Below are 27,881 nucleotides of genomic sequence, written 5' to 3' on the forward strand. Positions count from 1 at the left end.
ATGGAGCGTCCCGGCTGCTGAACAGTTCGTAGAAGAAATGGAAGCGATCCATCGTCAGCTCCAACTCAACTTAGACAGGGCCAAGAAGGAGTATAAAAGGCAGGCAGACAAAAACAGAAGAGAAGGTGAAACCATTAGGGTGGGGGACCAGGTGTGGCTGTCAACCCAAGGGTTACCATTCAAAGGGGGTTGTAAGAAGTTAAGACCCAAAAGATTGGGCCCATTTGAAGTCACGCAACAGGTCAACCCAGTGGCTTTCAGACTCCGGTTACCGAACCACATGAAGCTGCACCCAGTTTTCCACAGGTCGTTGCTGTCACCGTATAAAGGGGACAGAGAAGGGAGGTTCACCCGGGGACCAGCAATGGAGGAAAGGGAACACAGCAGCCATGTGGCGGGGATCCTCGATTCCAGGTGGAAGGGAGATCAAGTGGAGTATTTGGTAATGTGGGAAGGGGAACCGGAGTCGGAAAACACCTGGGTCATGGCAGAGGATGTCAATGACGAGGTCTTAATAGAAACTTTTCATCAGAGGTTCCCACGTAAACCTCAGCCGGTAGCGAGGTTCTGGAGGGAATACTTTGCAACCACAGATGAGGAAGAGGAGTTGGAGGGGTTCACAGATGCCGAGGAGGAGGAGGATTCAGCGACCCGGAACGGCAGCCGATGGAGGGAAATGTTCGAGACGTCTGAAGATGAAGAGGATTCCTTTCGGGGTTTTACCTCCTCACCGCCCAGAGGAGAGGGAACGGGAGGGGGTGACGGGGGCCCTGGAGGGGAGGTGGATGTCAGGGAACTGCCATCGGAGGGACAGGTGGTGGAAGGGCTCACGGAGGTTGGGAGAGACCCAGCAGCTGAAGCAGGAACCAGCAGGGGGAGAGGTGGGTCTCTGAGGGAAAGCGAGCAAGAGGGAGGGCTCAGGGACACTTCCAGCAAGAACAGTGGGGAGGTTTCTGGACCTCCCATAGGGAGACCCACTCCTCGCCGGAAACTGTCACGCCGTGAGTCCAGAAGACGTGTTTCCGTTAAGGAGCTTTTATGTTGGAAGCGATTCCGAAAGCAGCCACTGTCGGAATCTGCGAGTGACTAAGAGGAGCCATGTCTGAGGGGCTCCGTCACAGACAGGTTTGTGGACTTGAACAAACTCTGAGGGACTACGATTTTACGCACAAGCAGCTCATCATCCCATCACACCAACCATTCATAAATAAACCATAAGAAAACAGAAGAAAAGAGCCCTGTTCGATCAGACCAGTAGTCTATCAAATCCAGTGTCTGTTCTCACAATAGCCAACCCAATGTCCCAATGGGCATCCCACAAGCAGAATTTGAAGGCAAGAGCCCTCTCCCCGTCTGTGCTTTCCAGCAAATGATATTCAGAAGCATTGCTGCCTCTGACCATGGAGACAGAGCATAGCCATCATGAATAACAGCCATGGACAGCCCTCTCCTCCATGAATTAATCCTCTTTTATTTTTATTTTTTTTAAAAGATATTTATTAAAGTTTCAAAATGTTACAAAAATAAAAAGAAAAGAAAAAAGAAAAAAGAAAAGAAAATACAAAATACAGAAAAATAAAAACAGTTAAAAACAAATCAATCTTTCCATATCTTATCTTTCGTATACTTGTTTCCCTGACCTCCTCACACCTCCCTTTTTTGTATTCCAGTTCTATTAGTTACTTCAGCAAATCCTTTCCCTCTTTGTTTTTATCTTAATCCTTTATCTTAATATATTATAGCTTTAGATTATCACCTGTTTACAATCCATTTTTACATTTTCCTTTATAACATTGCTGCTAAAAACCACTTAACTTCATTCTGACATCATTCTAACATTCAATAATTTTACAGTATTTCTGTAAATAGTCTTTAAATTTCTTCCAATCTTCTTCCACCGACTCTTCTCCCTGGTCTCGGATTCTGCCCGCCATTTACGCCAGTTCCATATAATATAATAATAATAATAATAATTTATTATTTATACCCCGCCCATCTGGCTGGGTTTCCCCAGCCACTCTGGGCGGCTTCCAAAAGAATATTAAAATACAATGATACATCAAACATTAAAAGCTTCCCTAAACAGGGCTAATAATCGCGCCTCGGATTAACCTCATTGGCTACGATACTGCCACTGCGCAAAGCAGTAGTCCATCAACTTCATCTGCCATTCTTCCAGGGTGGGTAGATCTTGTGTCTTCCAATACTTTGCAATAAGTATTCTTGCTGCTGTTGTGGCGTACATAAAAAAAGTTCTAGAGAGAATATTATGAAAATGATATACAGGTGGTACATGACACCAGTCAAGCTTGCAAAAATCTATCATTTGCCCGATAATAAATGTTGGAAATGTAAAGAAACTGAAGGTACATTCTTTCACCTTTGGTGGACGTGCCCAAGGATTAAGGCTTTCTGGGAGATCATATATAATGAAATGAAAAAGGTATTTAAATATACCTTCCTGAAGAAACCAGAGGCCTTTCTCCTGGGCATAGTAGGCCAATTGGTGCCATCCAATCCTCTTTTAAAGCCATCCAAGTTGGTGTCCATCACTGCCTCCTGTGGCAGTGAGTTCCATAGTTTAAATCTGCTCTGCGTGAAGAGAGCCTTCCTTTTCAGTCCTCAGTCTTCCAACATTCAGCTTCATTGGATGGCCATGCGTTCTAGTGTCATGAGAGAGGGGGGAAAGCTTCTCTCTATCCACTTTCTGCAATGCAACACATAATTTTATACATTGCCATCACATTGCCTTTTCTCTAAACTGGAAAGCCCCAAATCCTGATTAAACTCTGCTTCCCCCTTTTGTTTTCTTTAGTTTTTATAATAACACTAACACACTCCCTGTTCTAAAAGAAAAACTGGTATGATTACTGATTTTCTAGAATGTTAACATTTGCCCTTATTGGTTTTTCAAACCAACCGGATTAGACCCCGGGAAACCAGGTGCCAAATCCTCACGCAGCCATGAAACTCATAGGGTGATCTTGGTCCAGTCACTCACTCTCAGCATAACCTACTTTGCAAGGTTGTTGTGGGTGGGGGGGGGGACAAAGGGGGAGGAGAACTATGTAGGCCACCTCAAGCTCCTTGAATATAAATGCAAATAAACAAGTAAATAATACTTGTCTGCTGTGGGTGGGTCATAAACCAGAGTAAAAAATGGGTGGGGGTCATCCCTCTCCCCCGCCCCCACTTCATTCCTGTTCTCTCTGTGCCACTCAATTTGCCAGGGAGGGACAGGCTGTGCTTGCTAGGGGTCTGAGTCTTCTTTTCTCCTCCTCCTAACTGTTTTGGCTCCTCCCCCCCATCTCCTTTTCCTATGGTCCAACCTGCTCTAAGCCCTTTGGCCCTTGACTGGGCCATTTTTGGTGCACTGGGTCTTCTGCAGTATCACAAATCGTGGTCCTCCCTCCATCACTCCCAGCTGCTCGTAAATAGTGTCATAAAACCCTGTCATTGGGGACACGGCTGAGTTTGCACCCACCCACACATATCATCTGTTTATCTTCATTCCACGGAGATCCCTGCAGCTCTCTGCTTTTGAGTCCCAGGAGGGGGCGGAGGGCGGCTGAGAATAGCTTTATCCATTCCAAGTCCTGAGCACAAACTTGCTGGGTTCACACATCTCTGACTTCAACTGTACTTGATGTTCCCATTCTTCCAAGCATTGAAATGCAACTGCCTGTCACAGGCTCTGAGCACAAGAGCCCTGTCACCTCCTGTGGTTTACAGCACTCCTCCCTCAAACTGGTGCAGGCAGAGCATAGACTAGGGGCAGGCAACCTAAGGCCCAGGGGCCGAATGTGGCCCAATCGCCTTCTCAATCCGGCCCACGGATGGTCCGGGAATCAGCGTGTTTTTACATAAGTAGGATGTGTCCTTTTATTTAAAATGCATCTCTGAGTTATTTGTGGAGCCTGCCTTGTATTTTTACATGAGTAGAATGTGTGCTTTTATTTAAAAGGCATCTCTGGGTTATTTGTGGGGCATAGGAATTCGTTCTCCCCCCAATATATATATATATATATATATATATATATATATATATATATATATATATATATATATATATATATATATGCAGGTTTTGGTGTCTTCGGGTGTCTTCCCGTGTAAGAGTTGGGGTGTCTAGGCGACGTTTCGACGAGGTCTCACTCGTCATCTTCAGGCTGGTGCTTTCGGCTTCTTGTTACTAGAACAGAGCAGGATCTCAGTGTTTGAGTTCCTATAAATACTGTTGAGGGGGTGTGGTGTATAGCCTCCAACGTTCTGGGCAGAGAGGGAGTTCCCAGGTTAGTGTGCCTTTTCTTCTTTTGTTCCTTAATTACTTGAGGGATATCTTGAGTGATTTCTTGAGTGATATTCTGAGTACCACTTAGGAGGGTCATTAGGTGTGGATTAGTTGCTAAAGCTTTCGTGTCTTGACCTCTTGAGCTTGTGAAGAGTTTTTTTGAGAAGATGGCTGTACTGCACTTAGTTGTGCTCTGGCTTGGCTTCGTGTATAGGGGCGAGCTGTGGTTTTGTGCCCTGTGCCAGCCAGATCTGTGTAGGGATTGCAGGGGGGTGCAGCATCCGGAGGTGCCACTATGGTTTGGCTACTGGATGGTGTCTGTACTTTATCTGTGGAGAGGGTCTGGATTTGGGTCTGGTGTGGTTGATTGGAGATGGCGTTCTGTGTGTCTCTGGTTCTGGTGTCGGTTTTTGTGGGGAGGGCTAATTTCCAGATGTCTGGCAGGCGGGACGTGTCGTCACGCTTGTTCATGTTGTGAGGGTGTTTCTCTATCTCGATGGCTTCCATGATTATTCTCTTGTGGTGATGTTCCATGTTAAAGAGCAATTTGGAATCTGCAAAATTAATTTCGTGTCCTGTTTCTTTCATGTGTTGGTAAAGAGAGGAAGTTTTTTTTCTTCTTTTTTGACGGCATTCTTGTGTTCTGCGATACGTGCATTTATTCGTCTGTTTGTTTGTCCAATGTACGTGGCTGGGCAGACTTTGCAGGGTATTTCATAGACCCCTTGGTTTTCTAACTGGATTTTATCTTTTGGGTTTCTGAGGATATTGGCTATTTTTTTGGTTGGTGCAAAAGGCTGTTTTGATATTGTGTTTATGATATTGTGTTTATGAAATTAATTTTGCAGATTCCAAATTGCTCTTTAACATGGAACATCACCACAAGAGAATAATCATGGAAGCCATCGAGATAGAGAAACACCCTCACAACATGAACAAGCGTGACGACACGTCCCGCCTGCCAGACATCTGGAAATTAGCCCTCCCCACAAAAACCGACACCAGAACCAGAGACACACAGAACGCCATCTCCAATCAACCACACCAGACCCAAATCCAGACCCTCTCCACAGATAAAGTACAGACACCATCCAGTAGCCAAACCATAGTGGCACCTCCGGATGCTGCACCCCCCTGCAATCCCTACACAGATCTGGCTGGCACAGGGCACAAAACCACAGCTCGCCCCTATACACGAAGCCAAGCCAGAGCACAACTAAGTGCAGTACAGCCATCTTCTCAAAAAAAACTCTTCACAAGCTCAAGAGGTCAAGACACGAAAGCTTTAGCAACTAATCCACACCTAATGACCCTCCTAAGTGGTACTCAGAATATCACTCAAGAAATCACTCAAGATATCCCTCAAGTAATTAAGGAACAAAAGAAGAAAAGGCACACTAACCTGGGAACTCCCTCTCTGCCCAGAACGTTGGAGGCTATACACCACACCCCCTCAACAGTATTTATAGGAACTCAAACACTGAGATCCTGCTCTGTTCTAGTAACAAGAAGCCGAAAGCACCAGCCTGAAGATGACGAGTGAGACCTCGTCGAAACGTCGCCTAGACACCCCAACTCTTACACGGGAAGACACCCGAAGACACCAAAACCTGCATTCCTGTACCCGTGAAAATCTACGAAAGCATATATATATATATATATATATATATATATATATATATATATATATATATATATATATATATATATATATAGTCCAGCCCACCACATGGTCTGAGGGACAGTGGACCGGCCCACGGCTGAAAAAGGTTGCTGAACCCTGGTATAGCCTTTCCTCTGGGGGTTCTCTAGCTGGCCCTTCCGACTCCCCAAGGCCACAGCCCCTCCCCCTTGCTTTGTACCCTGCTGAGTGTTTTTGCCTGCCTAGAGCATGACTTTGAATTCAGATAATACTCCTTGGTGGCTTGGATGGGAGCTTGAAAAATAGATGTGTGAGCAAATGAACATGAATTGCTCTGCTCAGGCTTGCTCTTGGCCCTGCCTACCTCTAGCATGAGGCCCCTGGAAGGTTGTGTAGAAAGGAAGGTGGCCCCTCCGGCTGAAAAATGCTCCCCTCTCCTGCCATTCACTCTTTCTCTGTGGTTCCAGGGGATGGACTAGAATCAGCGGTTCTCAACCTGTGGGTCCCCAGATGTCGTTGGACTACAACTCCCATCATCCCTGAGCTCTGGCCTTGCTAGCTAGGGATGATGGGAGTTGTAGTTCAACAACGTCTGGGGACCCACAGAAAGGCTGGAATAGATGATCCTTTGCCCTCCCTCCTGGTGCCTCCATTTCCTCTGATTCAGCCCTTCTCATGCCTCTATTTTTCCAGCCCTTCGCTACACCTCAGCTGAATTCCAGACAGCCGGCTTGGGCAGGGAGCCAAACCACTTTGGCGTGTCTCCTAGACGCATCACAACAACACATTTTTTATTATTGGTTGTTGTTGTTTATTTACAAACATGAACACACACACATATGTTGGCAGTGATTGCCCTGTGACAACACTGGTCTCGGAAACGCAAGAGCAGTGCCTTAAGCAGCTCCTTTGGCAGCCAGCTTCAAAAACTCCACATTGTGGGCAATTTCAAAGCTGCCTGCATGAAGTGAGCCCTTCTCTGGGCTTGGCTTTCTGTAGTTAGCATGATCAGAAATTGAGGTGAAGAGAGGTGCCGAAAGGTGAGCCCTGAAATTACACAGTTAATTGCCAGCTTAGAGTGGAGTCATCTGAGATGCCTGACAGCCTCTAGTGATGAAATGGATTTTGACATGAGGGTATGAGAAGCAGGCCTGGCCTTCCAGCCACCCTCGCTGAGACTCTGTCGCAAACGTCTCTGAAGAAAGATCCCCATTGCAGGTGCTTCTAAGAACATGAGAAGAGCCTGCTGGTAGTCGGATGCCATGGGGAAGCATGCAAGCAGAACCTAGGTAAGAGGGCCATCCTGGCTAGTAGCCATTGTTTGTTTCTCCTCCATGAATTTATCTAATCTCCGCCTCCTGTGGGAGTGAGTTCCACAGTTTGGCTATATTTTATGTGAAGGGCTTTATTTTATGTGTGGGACCACACCTGGAATACTGTGTCCATTTCTAGGCACCGCAATTTAAAAAGGATGTTGACAAGCTGGAACTTGTGCAGAGGAGGGCAACCAAGAGGTCTGGAAACCAAGTCTTATGAGGAACGGTTGCTGGAGCTGGATGTGTTTAGCCTAGAAGAGAGGAGACTGAGAGGAGATACGATAGCCATCTTCAAATACCGTATTTTTCGCTCTATAACACGCACCCGACCATAACACGCACGTAGTTTTTAGAGGAGGAAAATCCGTAGGCATGCCACCCGTAGGCATTCCCTCCATAACATGCACAGACATTTCCCCTTACTTTTTAGGAGGAAAAAAGTGAGTGTTATGGTGCAAAAAATACGGTAAGTGAAGGCATGGAAGATGGAGCAAGCTTGTTTTCTCCTGCTCTGGAGGGTAGGACAACCAAGGACTTCATGTTACAATAAAGATTCTGACTAAACATCAGGGAGAACTTTCTGACAGTAAGAGCTGTTTGACATTTGGAACGGTTTCCCTCGGGAGGTTGTGGACTCTCCTTCCTTGGAGGTTTTTAAGCAGAGGCTGGATGGCCATCTGTCAAGGATGCTTTAGCAGAGATTCCTGCATTGCAGGAAGTTGGACTAGATGACCCTTGGGTCCCTTCCACCACTAGGATTCTAAGATTCTATCATTCTATTATTCTGTGTTCTGAATCTCCCAACATACAGTTTCATTGGACGTTCATGAGAAAAATTCTCTATCTACTTTCTCCATGCCATGCGTGATTTTTAAAACTTTTATCATGTCCCCTCTTCCCTCTTCTCACAGTGGCCAACCAGATGCCCTGATGGGAAGCCCCCAAGCAGTTCATGAATGCAACACAGTGCTCCTTGATCCTCCATGAATTTCCATATCCCCTCCTGAAAGCCATCTGAGCTGGTGGCCATCATGAAATCCTGTGCAAGCAGATTCCATAGTTTAACAGTGTGCCGGGTGAGAAAGTCCTTATTCCCATCCATTCTGATTCTCGCACCCTCCAGGGAGCCGGAGCTTTCCGAGAAAGCGAATAGCTTCCAACAAAGGCTGTTCAACGTCCGCCAGCACATGCAACATCCCAAAGGATCCCTGAGGAATCCGCTGGCAGTTACTCCCATTGGCAATGGATTGATTCATGCTGGAAATAATTACCTCTCCAGATAGCAGTTTTTTCTCAAAGCTAGGAAGGGTGGTTTTTCTCACTGCCTGCAAATACTGGTTTAGAAGTTCCGCTACTTCTCTTGGTTAATACAAGAAGAGATGTGGAGCAGTATGTCACTTGCCTACTGATGACTCTTCAGCCCAAACATCTGGATGAACTCACCCAGCTGTTTCAAGTTGGTTGTTAAATAGCATGAAGAACATGTTGGAACCAGTGAAGGCTGTTCCATGAGAGCAAATGGGGCACTGCCCCACCAGTCTGGCCTCAGCCAGCCCCACCTGCCTACTTAAAGCCAGTTCAGGGGGCGGAGCCTGGCTCTCAGCTTCCTCTTCCTCCTCTGTCCCTTGTAGAAAGGAGAGGAGGGAGGAGACAAAATGAGAAGTAGTTGGCTCTGCTTGTCATTGGCTCTGGCGCCACCTAATGTTGGTCTCCTTGCCTTCCACCCTGCCAGTCCCAGTGGGCACCAGCCACCATAGCGTGGAGCCCTGCGAAACCCCAGAAGCTAAAGGGGCAGAGCTGGAGTCGTGACATAGGTTATCCACTAGGGCACACAAAGACCTGCAAGATATCCTTACTGCATACATGCCCACTCAACCGCTTCGACCTGTGGAACTGGCATGGTTACAAGTGCCACATCATATTCATTCTGCATTTGTGTATACAGTGGTACCTTGGGTTAAGAACTTAATTCATTCTGGAGGTCCATTCTTAACCTGAAACTGTTCTTAACCTGAGGTACCACTTTAGCTAATGGGGCCTCCTGCTGCCACCGTGCCACTGCCGCGCGATTTCTGTTCTCATCCTGAAGCAAAGTTCTTAACCTGAGGTACTATTTCTGGGTTAGTGGAGTCTGTAACCTGAAGCGTCTGTAACCTGAAGCATCTGTAACCCGAGGTACCACTGTATATAGCAAGATCTTTTGGTGTGGCAGCGCCTACCCTTTGGAACTCCCTGCCTATTGATATCAGGAAAGCGCCTTCACTGCCACCTTGCTGGTACCTGCTAGAAACACTTTGTTTAGGCAAGCCTACCCTGACATGTAGAATGCCGATCAATGTTTTAATCTGTTTTTACTTTATTGCTGACTTATGTTCCAGCTGCCCAGAATCCTGTGGGTATAGGGGGGTATACAAATTTAATAAGTAAATACATAAGTAAAGATTTGTTTTTTACTGATTTTGTTTTGTTTTGTTCTCTTTGTGAACTGTGTTCAGGGCTGGGTCCCCCCCCCCATCAATCTGTGTTATCAATTTTATGAAATAAAGAAAGAAATAAAGTTGGCTCAATTGTTTATATGGCTTTCGTTGCTTTATTGTAAAACATTTTGAAAGGTGGAGGGCTTATTTGGTCAGGAAGCAGCTTACAGATTTGAGGAGAAGAGACTGACAGGCTTCTAGTTTTCTCTGCCGCTTCCTGTCAACAGGCGCCACCTAAGGTTTGCCTCACAGAACAAATACCCAAGGGAGCAACAGGTGCTTCCTTCAGATTCTCCTCTTGCTGTAGGGGCAAAGAGGGGTTCAAAGGACACTTCAACTGTTGACCCTGGAAGGGTTTTAAAAAATAAATAGTCCACTGTAGGATTCTTGGGCAGAAAGCTATGTGCTCCAAATGCATGGCCAGAGAAAGAGAGAGCTCTAAGGCACTCACAGACAGTTTCAGTCACTGACCAATTAGCAAGAAAGCAACATTGTTCAGACTTGCAAATGCATGAACACCAATGCTGTCCCCTTGGGGAAACTCCACCTGGGGGAAATGAGAACATGTTGACTATGAAGACCCAAGAGCCGTCCTGTAATGTGTAATGTGCAAAAAATAAAAAAAATAAAAACAGAAGCAGGCAATGGTGCTGTGAGTGAGTGTGATCTAGTGGGCAGAACACTGCAGTTTGGGAGAGAGTAATTTAGAGTTTCTTTTTCTGCCCTTGATGTGATGTGGGGATATGGGCCACTAGCCTCTCCATCTCTGCACAGTGGGAAGATGCGCAATATCCTGACTTGTCCCAAGAGCAGCACACAAAGGCGGCTAGCTGGCCTGAAAATCCAAAGTGCAACAGTGCATAGCTAAACTATGGAACTCATTGTCATAGGAGGCAGTGATGGCCCCCAACTTGGATAGCTTTAAAAGAGGACTGGAGGAGAGGGTTCGTTGCCATGGGGGCTATCCTCTGCCTCCATGGTCAGAGGCTGCAATGCTCCTGAATCTCAGTTTCTAGATACCATCGGAGGGGAGGGGGCTCTTGTGCTTGAATTTGCTTGCGGGTCTCCCAGTGTCAGGGACACGGGTGGCGCTGTGGGTTAAACCACAGAGGCTACGGCTTGTCAATCAGAAGGTCAGCGGTTTGAATCCCCGCGACGGGGTGAGCTCCCGTTGCTCAGTCCCTGCTCCTGCCAACCTAGCAGTTCTAAAGCATGTCAAAGTGCAAGTACTGTAGTTAAATAGGTACCGCTCCGGCAGGAAGATAAACTGCATTTCCGTGCGTTGCTCTGGTTCGCCAGAAGCGGCTTAGTCATGCTGGCCACATGACCTGGAAGCTGTACGCTGGCTCCCTTGGCCAACAAAGCGAGATGAGCGCCGCAACCCCAGAGTTGGCCACGACTGGACCTAATGGTCAGGGGTCCCTTTACCTTTACCTCCCAGTGTCATCTGGTTGGCAACTATGAGAATAGGATGCTGGACTAAATGGACCATTAGCCTGATGCAGCTGAATGCCCTCCCCATCAGATGTCAAACAGATAAACAACTTTTTAACTTTTTGAATACATCTGAAGGCAGCCCTGCTCAGGGGAGTTTTTAATGGTTGATGTTTTACTGTGTTTTGAATATTTTGTTTGGAGCTGCCCAGAGTGGCTGGGGAAACCCAGTCAGATGGGTGGCATATAAATTAATTTATTGTTATTATTTCTTTATGTCTATTTACTTAAAAGCAAGGCTCATTTTGCTCAATGGGCCTTAGTAAATGTGCTTAGTATGCTAATCCACATTTTCTTCCCCTCCCCCAATCCCTAAGTACATCCTCCTCACCCCTTAAGACCACCCAGGGACCTAGAGAGTTTCACAAGCATCCAAGAACGTGAGTCTCTTTGCTTGCTATGACTCCTAAGATGCAGATCGTGGTATCAGGGGACACACTGCCTGGTTTCCTCAAACTCAAGAGCTGCTAACCAGTTGCTTCATGCAAGCTTTTCTCTTCATCGACCCACGCAAGCAACATTTCCAGACCATTTCCCCTTTGCTGAGTAAAAAGTAAAAATATAGCAGTTCCCCCCCAAAATTAAAAGGACTGAACAGACTTCTGCTAATTTCAGAGTCATAGCCAGACGCCACCAGACTATCCAATGCTTGATTCAGGGCTGGGGGAAGAGGTGCATATTTGCAGGGTATAAATTAACAGATTTGCAATGCCACAGACATCTCACTCCCAAAATGCTGAGGCTTTCAGAATTCAGCAGGCGCCAGAAAGGTTATCAGCCCAAGTTGCCAAAGCAGATGGAAACATAGCTCCGAAATACAAAGGGGCCAGGGATCTGAAAGCAGGGACATAATTTTAGGTTTGAGACAAATCTCAAAGCAAAATTCATAGGCTTGCTCCTGGATACATGAGCATACGCACACACAATGCATTTTTCAGAGCATTTCTTAAAGTTATCCATCCAAGTCCACAGCTGGGTATTACATTGCAGAGGACCAGCTAAAACATCCCCCCAAAGTGGCACGTTTTCAACTTCTGCAGAACTCTCAGCCAGGAGAGATCTTACAACACAGCACAGAGAGTGGTGGTTGCTTGAAAGGCCAGGGAGATAAAAAAAATAAAAATTAGGAGGGGTGTTATTGCTGTGAGGTTTGCTTATAGATTGAGTTCCTGAATGGAGATTGCAGGCCGGATGAGTCCCTTCCAGGTGCTGAGATATCAGGTTATACACTTGGGGTTCTGGGATGATGAGGCAACAGCTGCTGCCCACATTTCATTTCATTTTATAGAAAACCAAGGCTGGTTGTATCCTGTACACGCAGTCCTAAGCAGACAGACGGCCTTGATTTTTATTCATCAGGAAGTATAACAGTCGTAAGTTCTGAAGTGCCTCACCATACCTTAGCATGGCCCTGAGCCCTCCAAATTCAACATGGTATGCCAGTCTTCCCAACCCAGGTGGATGCCAGATGTTTTGCACTACAACTCCTATCAGCCCCAGCCAGCAGTCCCAGCATCAAACAGCCATGCTGACTGGGAGTAACGCAGGGAAGGGCCATAGCTCAGCGGGAGAGCATCTGCTTTGCATGCAGAAGGTCCCAGGTTCAATCCCCGATGGCATCGCCAGGTAGGGCTTGGAGAGAGATCTCTTCCTGAAACCCTGTGGAGCCAATGGCTTGACTCAGTAGAAGGCAGCTTCCTGTGTGCTTATGTTAATGACTGTCATCGTCCAAAAGATCTAGAAGGCAACAGGCTGGTGTGGGTGCTCAGTTCCTACGTAAGGGGCACGTTACAGGCTCTGGTGGAGATATGGTTTGATGGGTTTGCGTATTGTTGATTGATGAATGGAAAAAGCAAAGGAGGGTTGCCATTTGCTGCTGCCACTGCTGCCCCAAGAGAAGGTTTCATGTTTTTGTTTCTTGTTTATCTCTGCTGCATCAGAGATGAAGCAACAGCACATGGACAGAAGAAAGTTGCTTGGTCGCCTCTAATAGTTATTTCATTTGTGAACGGCTTCCTATGAAGCACCCGGAAGTTATTTTCTACATAATAAAAACAGTTGAATATACTTTCCGCTTGTACCAAGTATATTTATAGGCACAGGTCTAAGTGGTTTTTCATTTCTCTCTCACCACTTTCCCTGGGAAAACCCACTGTTTACCTCTGAATCAGAACAAATGTCAATCCGCAGAAAAACCAATTGGCATTTGTTTTGATTCAGCAGTAACCAGCGAGTTTTCCAAGGGGAAAGTGTTGGGATAAGTGGCAGTGTGGATGAGGTCTTAGTCCTTAAAGTGCTGTAAGAGTCTTTGTTGCTTTTGCTGCGAGAAACTAGCTCAGCTGCTGCTCCTCTGGAAATCTTCATCGCCTGGCAACGAAACAAGTCTCTGTCTGTCCACATAATGAGCCCCTGAATTGGCATGGGGGAGAAATTTGGTTCCATTCACAGTTTAATGGGAACTCATCTGATTGCAATTCCCCAAACAAAACAAAATGAAACACGGTGCTCCTCCAAAATTTGCTCTGCAGTGAGAATTTTTCAATGTGGTTTTCTGGACAAAACAGGGGTACAAAAATGTACAAGTCAAAGGTGTACGTTAAAAAGCATCCATGGGTGTAACCAGCTTACAAAAATGCATTATATTGAAGAAAACTGCTTGCAAATTTTTTTGTGTAGTTCAGGGGGGACACACATGCTGACATATCTCCAGGAGTACTTTTGATAAATGCTTGCAAACTGATCTGGAAATGTGGCAAAACCGAGCTTAAGAACAGAAAAAATGGGAAACTTAAAGAAGCCCAATTTCCCCTGTATTGTCAGAAGCAACATGTCTCTGAATACTAGTTGCTGGGAATCACAGGCAAACAGAGTGGTGCTGTTGTGCTCGGGTCAGCTGCTGGAAGATTCAGGCCAGATTAAAGAAAGTCCCTCTTCACACAGTGCATTGTTAATCTATGGAACTCACTCCCACAGGAAGGCAGTGATGACCACCAACCTAGATCTCTTTAAAAGGGGATTAAACAAATTCATGGAGGAGAGGGCTATTCATGGCTACTAGCCGTGATGGCTATGCTCTGCTGCTACAAGTTGAAGGCAGCAATGCTTCTGAATACCAGTAGCTGAAAGCCACAGTTAGGATGCTGAGCTCAGACCCTCCAATAATAATAATAATAATAATTTATTATTTATACCCTGCCCATCTGGCTGGGTTTCCCCAGCCACTCTGAGCAGCTTCCAACAGAATATTAAAATACAATAGTCTATTAAACATTAAAAGCTTCCCTAAACAGGGCTGCCTTCAGATGTCTTCTACAAGTCTGGTAGTTTACATCTGGTGGGAGGGCGTTCCACAGGGTGGGTGCCACTACTGAAATCCAAGTGTCCCGTGACAGTCCTGGATTTACAGAAGCTATCACGGTTTCTAATTTGATCCCAGAATGTCCCGCTTTTCCTTAGGATGTTCCTATTTTCATTGGAGAAACGTTGGAGGGTACAGAGTTATGCGATACCCAAGCCAAGGAGATAAGTAACCACACAGCCTTTAGAAGGTATCTGAAGGCAGCCCTGTGTAGGGAAGTTTTGATGTTTTACTATGTTTTTACAGATGTTGGAAGCTGCCCAGAATGAAAGGGGAGTCCTCTGGAGCTGCTTTTCCTCGAAGAGCCTTCTGCTCTGCGCTTCCAACACGCTGCCCTTGGTGGCTGAGGCTGCTCATCCTTCAGGGCATATGTTTCTGCTACCACACTCCCCAAAGAGGGGAGAGAGAAAGCAGCCATGCAAGTCAAGCACACAGCCGCCCGCTCAGACCCAGAAACAGGAACCGAGGCGAAGCTCTGCTGGCGAGTCACCCAAGGACAGCTGCCAAGCAGGCAGTCGTGCCGACTTCGGAAGCTGAAGCCTCCTGCCCTTTGCAGAACTTGAGAGCGCCGCGTCTCCCGGGAAACAAGATGCCTCTCCGAGATGAGAACTTCCTCAGTCATATCGTGTTCCTGTAAGGGAACCATCTTGCAGACACACACTTCAGATCTCGTGTCATGGTGAATCCACCTTAGCCGGGAACAGGGAAAATCATGGCAAATTCCAGTCTGGTGAGATGCTGCAGGCCAGGGTGTTCTTTAACTTGGGTGCTGCTGCAGGTCCTTTGTAACTCTGAGACAACCCCCCCCCCTTACTTGAGCAACCACAAGAACATCAGAAGAGGCTGCTGGGTCAGGCCAGGTGCCCATCTAGCCCTGAATCCTGCTCTCACAGTGGCCACCCAGATGCCTGTTGAAAACTGGCAAGCAAGACCCTCTCCTGTGTTTTCCAGCAACATGCATTCAGAAGCATTGCTGTCTGTCATTGTGGAGGCAGAGCACAACCATCAGGGCTAGCAGCCATGAAAAGTGGGAGGGAAGCTGCCTTATACCAAGTCGGATCATTGGGTCCACCTAGCTCTGATTTGATTTGATTTAATATTTGTAATCCACTTTTCCAACAACAAACATTGAGCTCAAAGTGGCTTACAATAATCACAATAGCATTAAAAAACAACAACCCACAAATGTTGCAATCATTATAATATCAAACACAATAGCTTAGGAATAAAGCAAACAACAGGAACAAATTCAACAAAACAATTAATACAATTCAATAAAGTCTGCACTGTCCACACTGACTGGCAGCAACTCTCCAGGGGCTAATCCACACTTAACTTTGCTCCTCATTTCTAGGCACAGACCTGGGCTGTCCAGGTCCAGGTCTGACAACTTTATTTCTTTTTTACCCTGGTGCTTTCTTTGTGAAAATCCATTCTTTACTGTTAAATAAGAGCAAATTGCAATCTGCAGAAAACCCAAATTGTCATTTGCTCCAATTCAACAATAAAGAGTGGGCTTTCCTGGGGAAAGCTGGGTGGGGGGGGGAGAGAATTTGGGCATGGACTGGGAAAGCGCAGAGGAAAATATACCGTAAGTGTGGTTGAACCCCAGGGTTTCATCCAGGGGATTTTTCCTTGCCCTACCTGGAGATTTGGAACGTGGGTGGCGCTGTGGGTTAAACCACAGAGCCTAGGACTTGCCGATCAGAAGGTCAGCAGTTCAAATCCCCATGACGGGGTGAGCTCCCATTGCTCGGTCCCTGCTCCTGCCAACCTAGTAGTACCGCTCCGGCGGGAAGGTAAACGGCGTTTTCGTGCGCTGCTCTGGTTCGCCAGAAGCGGCTTAGTCATGCTGGCCACATGACCTGGCAGCTGTACGCTGGCTCCCTCGGCCAATAAAGCGAGATGAGCACCGCAACCCCAGAGTTGGTCACGACTGGACCTAATGGTCAGGGGTCTCTTTACCTTTACCTTTTACCTGGAGATGCTATTGGGGTTCTATCTGGGACCTTCCGCATGGAATGCAGATGATCGACCACTGTGCTGCAGCTTTGAGCTCGGAAGATTTCCAAATTAACAATCAAATGCTACCCCTGCGCTCTGTCACCAAGACCAGAGAAAACTAAGTGCCTAAACATAATGAGGAGAATGCACACACCTGCCTTCCAACTCACAAAATGGCTTAATGATTTGATGCAGATCGTGCCAGGAAGCCCAAACACTGGACAGTGGAGAGTGGAAATACTTCTGTATCCACGGAAAGCACCCTTATTTTAGACCACGGGTGGCAAAGCTTTTTCAGGCTGAGGCTCACATTGGCCCATGGGTCAACACTGAAGGCCCCATGTGCCAAACTGGAAATACTGAAGGTTTTTTTAATGATACATTGGGGGGGTGGATGCTTCGGGGGGGGGGGTATCACAGAAACCTTTTGGCATCATATCAGGGGACCTGCAGGAGTTCTCCATAAAAGTACTTTTTAAAATGATGGTGATTTAAAAATGGGAGCAGTCTGGAAACAAGAGGAGATGCCGATGAAAGAAGAATGGCAAACAAAATTAATGGACTATGCAGAATTGGATAAAATGACAGGAAGGATTCGAAACCTGCGGGACCAGAGATTTACAGAAGATTGGAAGAAATATACAAATTATTTGAAGAGCAACTGTAACCAACAAATTACGCTAGTAGGACTACAAGGAGAAATGTATGAAGAATTACAAATTAGAAACAGAACAGTGATACTAGTTATGAATTAAATGTAATTGAAGAAGTGGGAAATGTGTATTTAGAGATTAGATTGGAAAATTTTCAGATGAGATTGATGGAAGTCAAAAAAATTGTATAAGATGTCAAAATATGTTTAATTACTGTTGAAAATGATATGTTGAAAATTAATAAAAATTTATAAACAATAAAAATGGGAGCAGTCAGTAATTTCAAAAACATTTTTAAAAAACTTAAAGTTGAGGGTTGCGGGGGAGAGAAAAACTTCATAGCTTCAAAGCAGGGGACCCATAGGAGCAGTCAAAACTTGCTTTAAAATATGATTCTTTCAAATTACAAATAGGGGGTGTTGATGGGAGACCACTAAAGCCCCTTGGTGGCTGTAGGCAGCCTGTAGCCTATGAGCTAGCCAGAGCAGTCAGGGATTCTTCATATGTAATTCCTGAATTGCAGGGACCAATTCTATGATCCTAGATGTGGGAGATGAAGCAGTGTCTACAGAAGCCTCCTCCAACCTGGTGATCCCTCCATATGCCTTGGATTACAGCTCCCCTCAGCACCAGCCAATGCAGCTCAGCTCCCATCTGCCTCGACCTGCTATAGCCCAAAACATACGGAGGGCTGAGAACATGGCCAATTCATGCTCAGTGATTTTCTGAGGACTCCTGGAAAGGATGGAGCCGATATCGGAGCTGCAGCGGAGAATATGTGGGCATGAAACCCAAGGCTGTATTTACTGCATGCATATGAATTTGCCAGGCATGAAAAAGAGCAGGAGGCTGTGAATTATCTACACCTGTCACAGCTAATTAAGACTTATGGGGTGGGAAATAACACCATTGTGGTATATGCTGAGCAACAGATGGATCTCCACACAGTCCTTTGGGTGGAAGCTGGTACGTGTGTGGAAGGGGGTGCTCTCTACTCAACAACACTGTCTCCAGTCACCCTCTCTCCTCCCCAAGGAAGATGTCTGGGATGCCTCCTGGCAGCACAGGGAGCACAGCTACATGACTGGAAGTGGAAGGAGGAGCAGGAGACAGGCGCAGAGGTGAAACCAAGAGGGACACATAGAATCATAGAATCATAGAGTTGGAAGAGACCACAAGGGCCATCAAGTCCAACCCCCTGCCAAGCAGGAACATCTGTGGTTGGGCTCATGTGCAGCTCACAGGAGACACTGTGCAAGGGGAAGTAGTATCACTTGCTCATCCGGGGCCAGGGAAAGAGAAGGACAAAGTCAGATAGCTTGAATGTAAGAACATAAGAGCATCAAAAGAGCCTTCTGGATCAGGCCAAGGGCCCATCTAGTCCAGCAATACCGGAGTTGCTACATAGACATTTATCTGTAAGCCACCTTGAGTCATGTCAGGGGGAAAGTTGGATAACAACAACAACAAGCAGCCATCAATAGCCTCTCTTTGAAAGCTGGAGTTGGAGCCCATCACTGCCTCCACTGGGAGCCTATTCCATCGTCTCCCTTTCCCTCCTGTGGTTTCCAGTGACTGGTATTCAGAAGCGTTGCTGCATATGACTATAGATACAAAGCATAATCACTGTGGCTAGTAGCCATTGATAGCCTCCTCCTCCATTAACTTGTCCAATCCTCTTTTAAAGCCATCCAGGTTGGAGGCCATCACTGCCTCCTGCATGTCAAGGAGGATTTTATTTCCTCTGTCCTGAATCTCCCAACATCCAGCCTCATTGGGTGGTTCTAGAATCATGGGCAGGAGAAGAGAACATCTCTCCATCCATTTCTCTACACCCTGCATGATTTTGTAGACTCTGCAATCATGTGCCCCTTTCCTCAGATCCCCCCCCCCACTATAAAAAGCCCCAACTTTTCTCATAGGGGATCTGTTCCAACCTTCGATGATTTTAGTCGAACTCTGTAGCTCCTTGGAGCAGGAATGACATGTTCTGAGCAGCAGAGCCACACGCTCAATAAAAAGAGACCCTTCCACTAATCTACTCCGAAGTATGTCCCAGCGAGTTCAATGGAGTCACACAGGAAAAGCTTCTGCCTCCTCCACTTCTGTGTTTCAGGCTGCTGTGAAAGGAGAACAGCAGGACCCACAAGAAAAGTTGCCAAAGGCAGCTAATGGGATTTAGCATTTTCCTCGACAAATACGCAGGCACAGCAATTTATTTTCTGCCACATAATTGTTTTTAAGTGCTTTCCGTAAAAAGCACTTGCAGGTGCAAAAGCAGCACCTAAATCCCCAAATAAATCAAATATCCAAAATCTCAGAGTGTCTACCAAATCCTTGATTTCAAAATGCCAGGGTCAAGGAAGCAAAAAAAGGGGGGGGGGCTGCAGGAAGGTAGTGGAGGCCAGGATCTAGTCTACTGGCCAGATTTAGGACTCATCCAAACACTACTATTTGTCCAATGATTTCTCCCAGGTTTGTCCCGAGACTTCTAGACATGGATCTGAGATGTTTTAGTTTTGTCCCACCACTTTCCCTAGGAAAACCTGCCGTTTACTGCTGAATGGAACAAACCTGACTGATATTCGTTCTGATTCAGCAGTAGAAAGCGCAACTAGAAATCGCAGAACAAACGGAAATGTGGAGGAGCCCTCAGTTCCTCACCCCTGACCTTGCAAACCAAACCTTTGGAAAGCTTGCCTAAATCTTCACATAAGTAGTTTGGGGAGTCTCTGTGGAAGCCAGTTTCTTTTGGAAGAAGCTGTGGGACAGTGGGGGCCAGGGGGGAGAGAAGGAGGGAGGAAGCAGGGTGGCAGAAGATCAAATTGCACAGTGGGAGGAGAAGGAATCTCAGATAAAACCTCTCCAGATCAGATCCCTTCTGCTAAGGGAGGAAATAAGCCAGCCTAGAGAATGTCTTATGCCCAGGTCTTCTGGTTCCACAATGGTACCATTCTCATTCTCTCTCTCTTTCTCTCTCTCAGAAGGGGGGCAGGCTCTGAAGAATGGAAGAGATTGATTTACACACTGCTCTGCAAAGAGAATTTTTGGCTGTTTTTCCAGATCTAGGAATGTTTTGGCATGTGCCACTGTCCTAATGAAAAATGTGGGGTGGGGAGCATCTGCCCCCTCCAATCAAGCAAGTCAATAAAAGTAATTAAATAACCGAGTTTCTGGTCCCTGTTATGGGGGGGGGCTGCTCCTTTTCCTTTCTGGGGTACCCAAGAGCCCATATAGAGTCCTTTTGTAGGTTCTCTATCCAATATGAAGCCTGCTCCCCCTAATGTAAATCCTGGCTATGCCCATGCCGCTCACACCAGCTAAAAGGCCACATAAGAACAGGGAAATGTTCTCATTTTCTCTCTCACACACAAACACACACACAGGATCTTAAAGGTTATTGGCTGTAAGGGCTTAGCTTTATCGTGTTCCAGAATTCCCCATTTCTCTTGGGAGATGTCAAGGGTTCCAAACTGGCAAGCAAGGATCAGTTGATCATTAACGGGGCCTGCAAACCTCGCTTATTAGGTTAGCTTTGGGCAGGTGGATGTGGTGAAAGTGCCCCCTAATGAGATCCAGGGGCAGAGGGACACAGTCACTTTACCCACTGTAGCAGGTAGTCTAAAGGAGGACTATAATCCTAAATGGAAGAGGTGCAGCTTAGTGGTAGAGCACCTGCTTTGCATACAGAATGCCCCAGGTGCAATCTCCAGATAGGGCTAGGAGAGATTCCCTGTCTGAATTGAGAGCCATTGCTGCCGGTCAGTGTAGGCAATACTAAGCTGCGTAAATGGACCATGAGTCTGACTCCATTTAAGGCAGCTTCCTATGTCTAACTTAAAGGAAGGAACACAGCTCAGGGGTAGAGCACCTGCTTTGTATGCAGAAGGTCCCAGGTTCAATCCCCACTGGCAGGCACTCCCCACTGGTAGGCCTGGCAATGTCTCAGTCTGAAACCCTGGAGAGCTGCTGCCAGTCAGTGTAGACAGCACTGGACTAGATGGACTGTTGGTCTGACTCTGTATAAGGCAGCATCCCATGTTCTCCTCAGCCTATGTTTTGCTTAATCAGCTTTTTTGCTGGTTGAAGCTGTGGCAGCCCCGGCAGAGAGGAAGGCTGGAACAGTTCTTATTAGCAGCCATTATATATCAAGTCTAATAAAAATGCATGACCCATTTGGTGGTGGGAGAGAAAGAAAGAGAAGCATTTCCCCATCAGCCCTTGCAAACACTCCTTAAACATCAGCCTCCCTGAAGCATAAACAGCCATTTCCCAGCAGGATTCTTATGCAAAAGAAGAAAGGAGGGGGGAGCCAATAAGGACCCCCCCTGCGCCTGCTCACCCACCAATAAGCTCCTCTAAGCTACGCTGAGACTGTGCAAGCCAGAGAGAGATGTTACAGGCTCTGGGTGGCCAGGAAGGGGGGGGGCGTTCACAAAAAGCGACAGCTTCCTTTAGCAGCCCCTGATACACCATGGCAGAATGAGGAACATTTCTGAGCTCGGAAGCACCTGGAAACGAAGCCATCAAACTGAAATAGCTCAGGAGTCTGCAATACAAAAGACTTAAGTGCCGAAAGATAGTGCGATTGTTTTAAAGGGGGATCTATTATTTCATAGAATCATAGAATTGCAGAGTTGGAAGGCATCCCCAAAAGTCACTAGCTCAACCCCATCATTGCAGGAATCACATGGCCAAAGAATCCCTGGCAGGTGGCCATCCAACCTCTGCTTTGAAACCTCCAAGGAAGGAGTGTTCATCACTTTCCCAAGGGAGTCCGTTCCACTGTCGGAAAGCTCTTACTGTCCGAAAGTTCTTGCTGGTGTTTAGTCATCTTTCCAAAGGAATAGAATGAAAAATGAAAGCAGATTTCAAAAGCAATACAGTGGTACCTCGGGTTGAGTACTTAATTCATTCTGGAGGACTGTTCTTAACCTGTAACTGTTCTTAACCTGAAGCACCACTTTAGCTAATGGGGCCTCCTGCTGCCGCCGCGCTGCTGGAGCACGATTTCTGTTCTCATCCTGAAGCAAAGTTCTTAACCTGAAGCACTATTTCTGGGTTAGCAGAGTCTGTAACCTGAAGCGTATGTAACCTGAGGTACCACTGTAATGAAATCTCTAAAGCAAATTTAAGAACAGATGTGTGCCTGGATAGAGCTGTCAAAACAGGGAGGGGGAGAGTTCTCGAGGAGGAGAGGGCTATTGATGGTCAAGATGGCTCTGCCTCCGCAGCTGGAGGCAGCAATGCTTCCGAATACCCAGTTGCTGGAAACCACAGGATGGGAGAGCAACTCTTGCGCTTGGGTCCTGTTTCTGGGTTTCCCATAGGGGCATCTGGTTGGCCTCTGTGAGAACAGGGTGCTGGACTAGATGGGCCATTGGCCTGATCCAGGAGGCTGTTCTTGGGTTCAACCTCCCCGCTTCCACCCCATGCTTCACTTTAAATTGTGCACATGCATTCCCAGAGATAACTTGACAGGAATCTGACAGGGCCTGCATTTTAACACATGGCTTGAGACGCTGTGTTGTTCATTTTGCCCCTAAGAAACTAAGACATGCCCTGAAACTGGACTACAGTGGTACCTCAGGTTACATATGTTTCAGGTTACATACGCTTCAGGTTACAGACTCCGCTAACCCAGAAATAGTGCTTCAGGTTAAGAATTTTGCTTCAGGATGAGAACAGAAATTGCGCAGCGGTGGCACGGCGGCAGCGGGAGGCCCCATTAGCTAAAGTGGTATTTCAGGTTAAGAACAGTTTCAGGTTAAGAACGGACCTCCGGAACGAATTAAGTACTTAACCTGAGGTACCACTGTACATGGGTCGTCTTTGGGTCTGATCCAGCAGCCAGGTGCTTCTGCTGCTCTTCCCCACAACTCAATCCTCTGGTTTACTTCAGGCAGACCCAGCCAAAGGCTTCCATGAAAGGAGAGGGAGGACACTTCTGTGAAGCAGGAAAAGCAGCTCCTTGGAAAGTTTTGAATAAAGAAACCTGCGCAGAAGTTCTCACTTTTAAATAGTCAATAATCTTAACCCCCCACCCACCCACCAAGTTCCTTAAAAATAGCACTCTGGCTGCCTTCCGCTATTCCAAATCTGAGCTCCCCATTAGCACTGCAAGCTAAGTTCCTGCCGCTGAGGCCTCCCTCTATTTTCACACAAATAAGGCGTTGTTGTTTGGGGTGGGGGCAACAAAGATGGCCGTTTCTTTCTTTGCACAATTGCAGCAAGCAGCAAACAGGAGTTCTGGGAAGCAGTGGTGCATGGGGGTGGGGAAAATAGGGGGCTGAATTGGTGCCCCCCCCCGCTTCCCGCCAGTCAAGCATCCATTGTTGTCCATTGAAAAAAACCGGCAAGGGAGGCGGGATGCCAGCAAGGCACATCTGTGGGGGAACCATCAATCATTGCTCCACCCACCCCACTTTCTGGTCTCATTAGACCCAGAGGGGCCGCCCTCAGCCAAGGAGAGGTGATGAGAACCATAAGTCATTGGGCAGCTCCTCCCAAAGCCTGGGCATTTCTGTAGCATTCCCCCTAGCCCTTCAAGGAGACCCACGCCCAGCACCTTCACACTCGGCTCCTTGGTGCTTTTGTTTTATTTACATCCCTCCCACACACCCTCAACAGAAGCAACCTCCATCTTTTCTGGAAAACTATACATTTCCATAATGCACACCTTCTGTTGGGCTCATTTGTATGGCCACCACAGGGGACTCGGAAATTATACCTCCGTTGGAAGAACAGCCCTTTCAAAGGGGACAAAAGGACCCCTTTTTTGGAGAAAAAAGTAAGTGGAGGGGGGTTGTTTAAAAAGGGAGCAAGTGACACATTCGGTCTTTTCACGGCCCGAGAACCAACCCAGCGGCAATGGCAGCAGGATTTGTGTAGGCTGGGAGACCCAGAAGCCCCCAGCGAGCAAAACAGTTTGGTAAGTTGGTGGGTGGAATTTCAGAGCAAGGAGCCACTTTAGCTGGGTGGTGGGAACTGGCAAGGAGGAGGAGGAGGAAATATAGGGTTGGGAGGAGAATGGAGCTTCTTTCGCACAGAAATGGGGGGGGCATTAATGTGGCATACATGCTGCCCAATGTAGAGGGATCTAATGTACCCCTTTCTCTATCAAGGCCACCTGAGACTGGCAGAGGGGCTCACTGTGCAGGAACCAGAGCAGGGCCTCTCCCTTCCCTTGCAAGCACAAATAGTCCCAACATTAATAAGAAGGTAAAGAGAGCCTGGTGGATCAGAGCAGTGGCCCAGGCAGTCCAGCATCTTGTTCTCACAGTGGCCAGTCAAGTGCCCCAAAGGGAAACCCACAAACAAGACCTGACCCCAACAGCGCTCTCCCCTCCTACAGTTTGCAGCAACTGGATTCAAAAAGCATTCCCATTCATGGTTAGTAGCCATCGACAGCCTTGCCCTCCCTTAATTTGTACAATCCTCTTTTTAAAAACAGGCTTTTGCTATGCCGGCGTCAAACAGCAGACGCACCTCATTGCCTGGTTCTACTGTATTTGGTGCCAATCACAACAAAACTGTATATTGATTATAATGGATGTTTTAAATGTACTTTACATTTTACTGGTTTTTCTTTTCCTGTGTGGTAGCTAGGGCTGTGCACTAGATCGGGCTGAATCATGGTGTCAGGGGTTCAAGGACAGAGGCACAGGTGAGGGGGGAGACGGAGAGCGATGGGGAAGAAACCCAAGACAGTGAGGAAGAGGATGACAATGACTTGAGGTCTGCCATGAGTCTCTCAAGTGAATCAGAGGATTCCCAGAAGGGGGCGCCCCTGGTCAAGCCAAGGGGGGGGTCACAGGGGGGACCTGCCAGGAGCAGGGAAGCAGCAGGGAGACCCCGAGTGGGAGTGGGAGATCGGGGTCGGCTTCCCAGGAGGAACGGAGTGAGAAGGGTGGAGTTCCCAGTGTGACAGACGGAGCAGAGCAGGAAGGAGACAGGGGAAGGAGATCGGGGCAGGACGTCCTGCCGGAAGGGGCGGAGAGTAGTACAGGGAGTAGTGTAGCTGTCAAAAGGAAGGTCAGGGGTAGCGAACGCGCACCAAGTTCAAATGTGGAGGCGCGCGGAAATGCAGAGAGCCCGGAGGAGGAGCCTGGCCCCAAAGCACGAAGGAGGGGGGAGCAGGCATCTGAGGGATCCGCGTCAGGGGAAAGCAGGAGGGAAGGAACCCAGGGGGGCAGGAAGACCCTGCGGAAAAGAAAGGACAGGAAGAGGTGGTCTAGCACAAGCCTCTTAAGCTGGTGTAGAGGCGGGACCGACTCAGAGGGGACTTCAAACGTCTAGGCTAAAAGACGGGGGGCTGCACGCCTCGGTTGTGGAACCAATAATGAACTGCAATAAACATCCTTGTATATAAGAAGAGCTTGGCGTTGGTCTTTTGTGAGCTGAGACCTGAGGCAGCCCCTGACACATGGATCCCAACCCAAATCTGATTTTGGGGGGTCAGCAGGGGATTTGACCAGATTTGGGCATCTTATGAACCTAGAGGGATCTGTCTTCATCCATCTTCACTCTGCCTGACCCCTCCCAGCAGTATGTCTGATTAAGGCTTCACAAAGAGAGGGTGGAACAAGACTGGGGAGGGGTGTGGCTGGGGAGAGGGGGCGTGGCCTGGGAAGGGAGGGCTCGGGGCCACATAGAGAGTTCCAGAGAGATGTATTTGCTCCCCAAGCGTAAGGTTTCACACCTGGCTCTAGCCCCCAAACACCTTTGTTCTATTTCCTCACTATCCCCACCACACACACACACACAGAGAGAGAGAGGCTCTCAAAAGGAAGTAGCTCTTCAATTCTATCAAAGGCTATTTTAATCTACAGCATTTCCGATTCCTTTGCTGCAGTGTCAACTCTCTTTTTCCCTTTGAGGGAGGAGAGGCTCAAAGTGTATGCAAAACAGTCCCCAGGGAGGTTCTGCTTTGTCAGACTTCAGTGTGTGTGTGTAGTGAGGAGCTCTGTGAGCCTCAGAAATGGCCACCTTCCTACCCCAGCAGAAAACTCTTCTAATTAAAATTTCCCATGCATTGAAGTTTATAACAGTGGTCACCTGTTGAAATGCAAGCCCAGAGCCAGTAAGGGATGGTCAACTGAGTCTTCCACCTTTTCAGGCACAGGGCAACATCTCCAGTTCAAACCCAACTTGTAACAACCGCATTTTACTCAAGAACAGTACTTGTTTGCATGCAGAAGGTTCCAGCTTTGAAATGAGGGGTGTCTAAATGCGTGTTACTGGAGGCTTTAATGGGGGGGAAGTCCACCGGAGTATACTAAGTGGTCTCTGAATTCCTTGATGGGTTGATAATTAACTATTGTTGTTTTCTGCTAGCTAACAGGTGAGTGTTTAACCTTAGATCAGGTGACGAAGGTATTTGTTTGCAAATCTCCATTCTGAATCTTTGTTCTCATGCTCTGTCAAAATAAGGATGAGTAAATGACTCTCCAGTGAGCGAATACAGCTGCAGGCAAAACGGAGACTGTAAGGAGAGACAGACCTGTGATTTTAGGTCTGTTTGGAGTACAGTCATACCTTGGAAGCCGAATGCCTTGGCTCCCGAACAAATCAGCTTCCAAACGATCAAAACCTATAAGTGAGTGTTCCGGTTTTCAAATGATTTTTGGAAGCCGAAAGTCTGGCGCAGCTTCCACAGCTTCCGATTGGCTGCAGGACACTCCTGCAGCCAATCAGAAGCTGTGCTTTGGTTTTCAAACAGTTCCGGGAGTCAAACACATTCTGTTTGAAAACTAAGATACCACTGTACTTCATATTTTATAGGAAACTGAGCCTGTGCTGGACCTCATCCAGAACCCCTGGCCTACCTGGCAGCAAGACAGTATGTCAAGTCCCCGTCCAGGGTCAATCCACATGTCCAAAGTCCAGACCAAAGCTCCATCCCACAGAGATCCTGGAGCATCCAAATTGAGGTCCATCACCATGGGCAGTTGAGCAGACTCAACATACTCAGTTTGCATGCTGAATGCAACAAGTGGGCTTGATCCCTAGCTTGCTCCGGTGTGTCCCGCTCCCGGTTACATCCCTCGCCAGGATCCTTTTCCAACTCCCCATTGTCCTGCCAGTTCATGACAAACTTGCACGTGATCTTACGGATATTTTGAGTGCATTGTTTACTGTTTTTGTTCTGTTTTGAAGAAAGTTCTGCAAGTAAAGCTGTAATTAAACTTATGGGCCTTGACAATGTTTTAAAGGAGTCAGTTTTTTATGCATCCAGTCTCTTCAAGCGGCACAATATTAATATCTGCAATAGACTCCAACACCCATGCTAGCTGGGGCTGATGGGAAATGGAGTCCAAACATGGAGGACATCAGGTTGTTGGGAGGCTGGGTCTGACCCGCCTGGCAGTGGCTTTCCATGGCCTCTGCTTTCCTGACCTTCTCGCCTGCAGTCCTTGTAACTGAGAGCTTCAAGCATGTGTTTCATCACTCAGTTGTGTCTCCTTCCCTATGAAACCAGCACAAGCCCTCTCCACCCTGTAGGCTACAAACGTGATAAACGAACACCTGGAAGACTGAGTATAACCAGCTGTTTGACCAGCCCAGAGCCTCCTAGTCAGCCTTTTCTCCAAACACTGCAGAATCCTCCCAGGCTCTCTCTCTCTCCGCCACCCTCTGCTACCCAC

The 27,881-nt window shown here is 47.3% G+C and overlaps 1 protein-coding gene and 1 long non-coding RNA gene across 3 annotated transcripts in view; one reads left to right on the forward strand and one right to left on the reverse strand.

Moving 5' to 3' along the window:
• The window catches only part of PRKCB (protein kinase C beta), a 201,335-nt gene that overhangs the window by 135,208 nt on the left and 38,246 nt on the right, over nucleotides 1–27,881 (reverse strand). The window lies entirely within an intron of this gene.
• Nucleotides 24,089–27,189, forward strand: LOC308573727. The gene is made up of 3 exons (XR_014002162.1): nucleotides 24,089–24,166; nucleotides 26,668–26,833; nucleotides 27,019–27,189. It is a non-coding gene; the product is annotated as an uncharacterized lncRNA (long non-coding RNA).

Source organism: Podarcis bocagei (assembly GCF_964188305.1).
Source record: "Podarcis bocagei genome assembly, chromosome: 14".
In the NCBI taxonomy this organism is placed as follows: domain Eukaryota; kingdom Metazoa; phylum Chordata; class Lepidosauria; order Squamata; family Lacertidae; genus Podarcis; species Podarcis bocagei.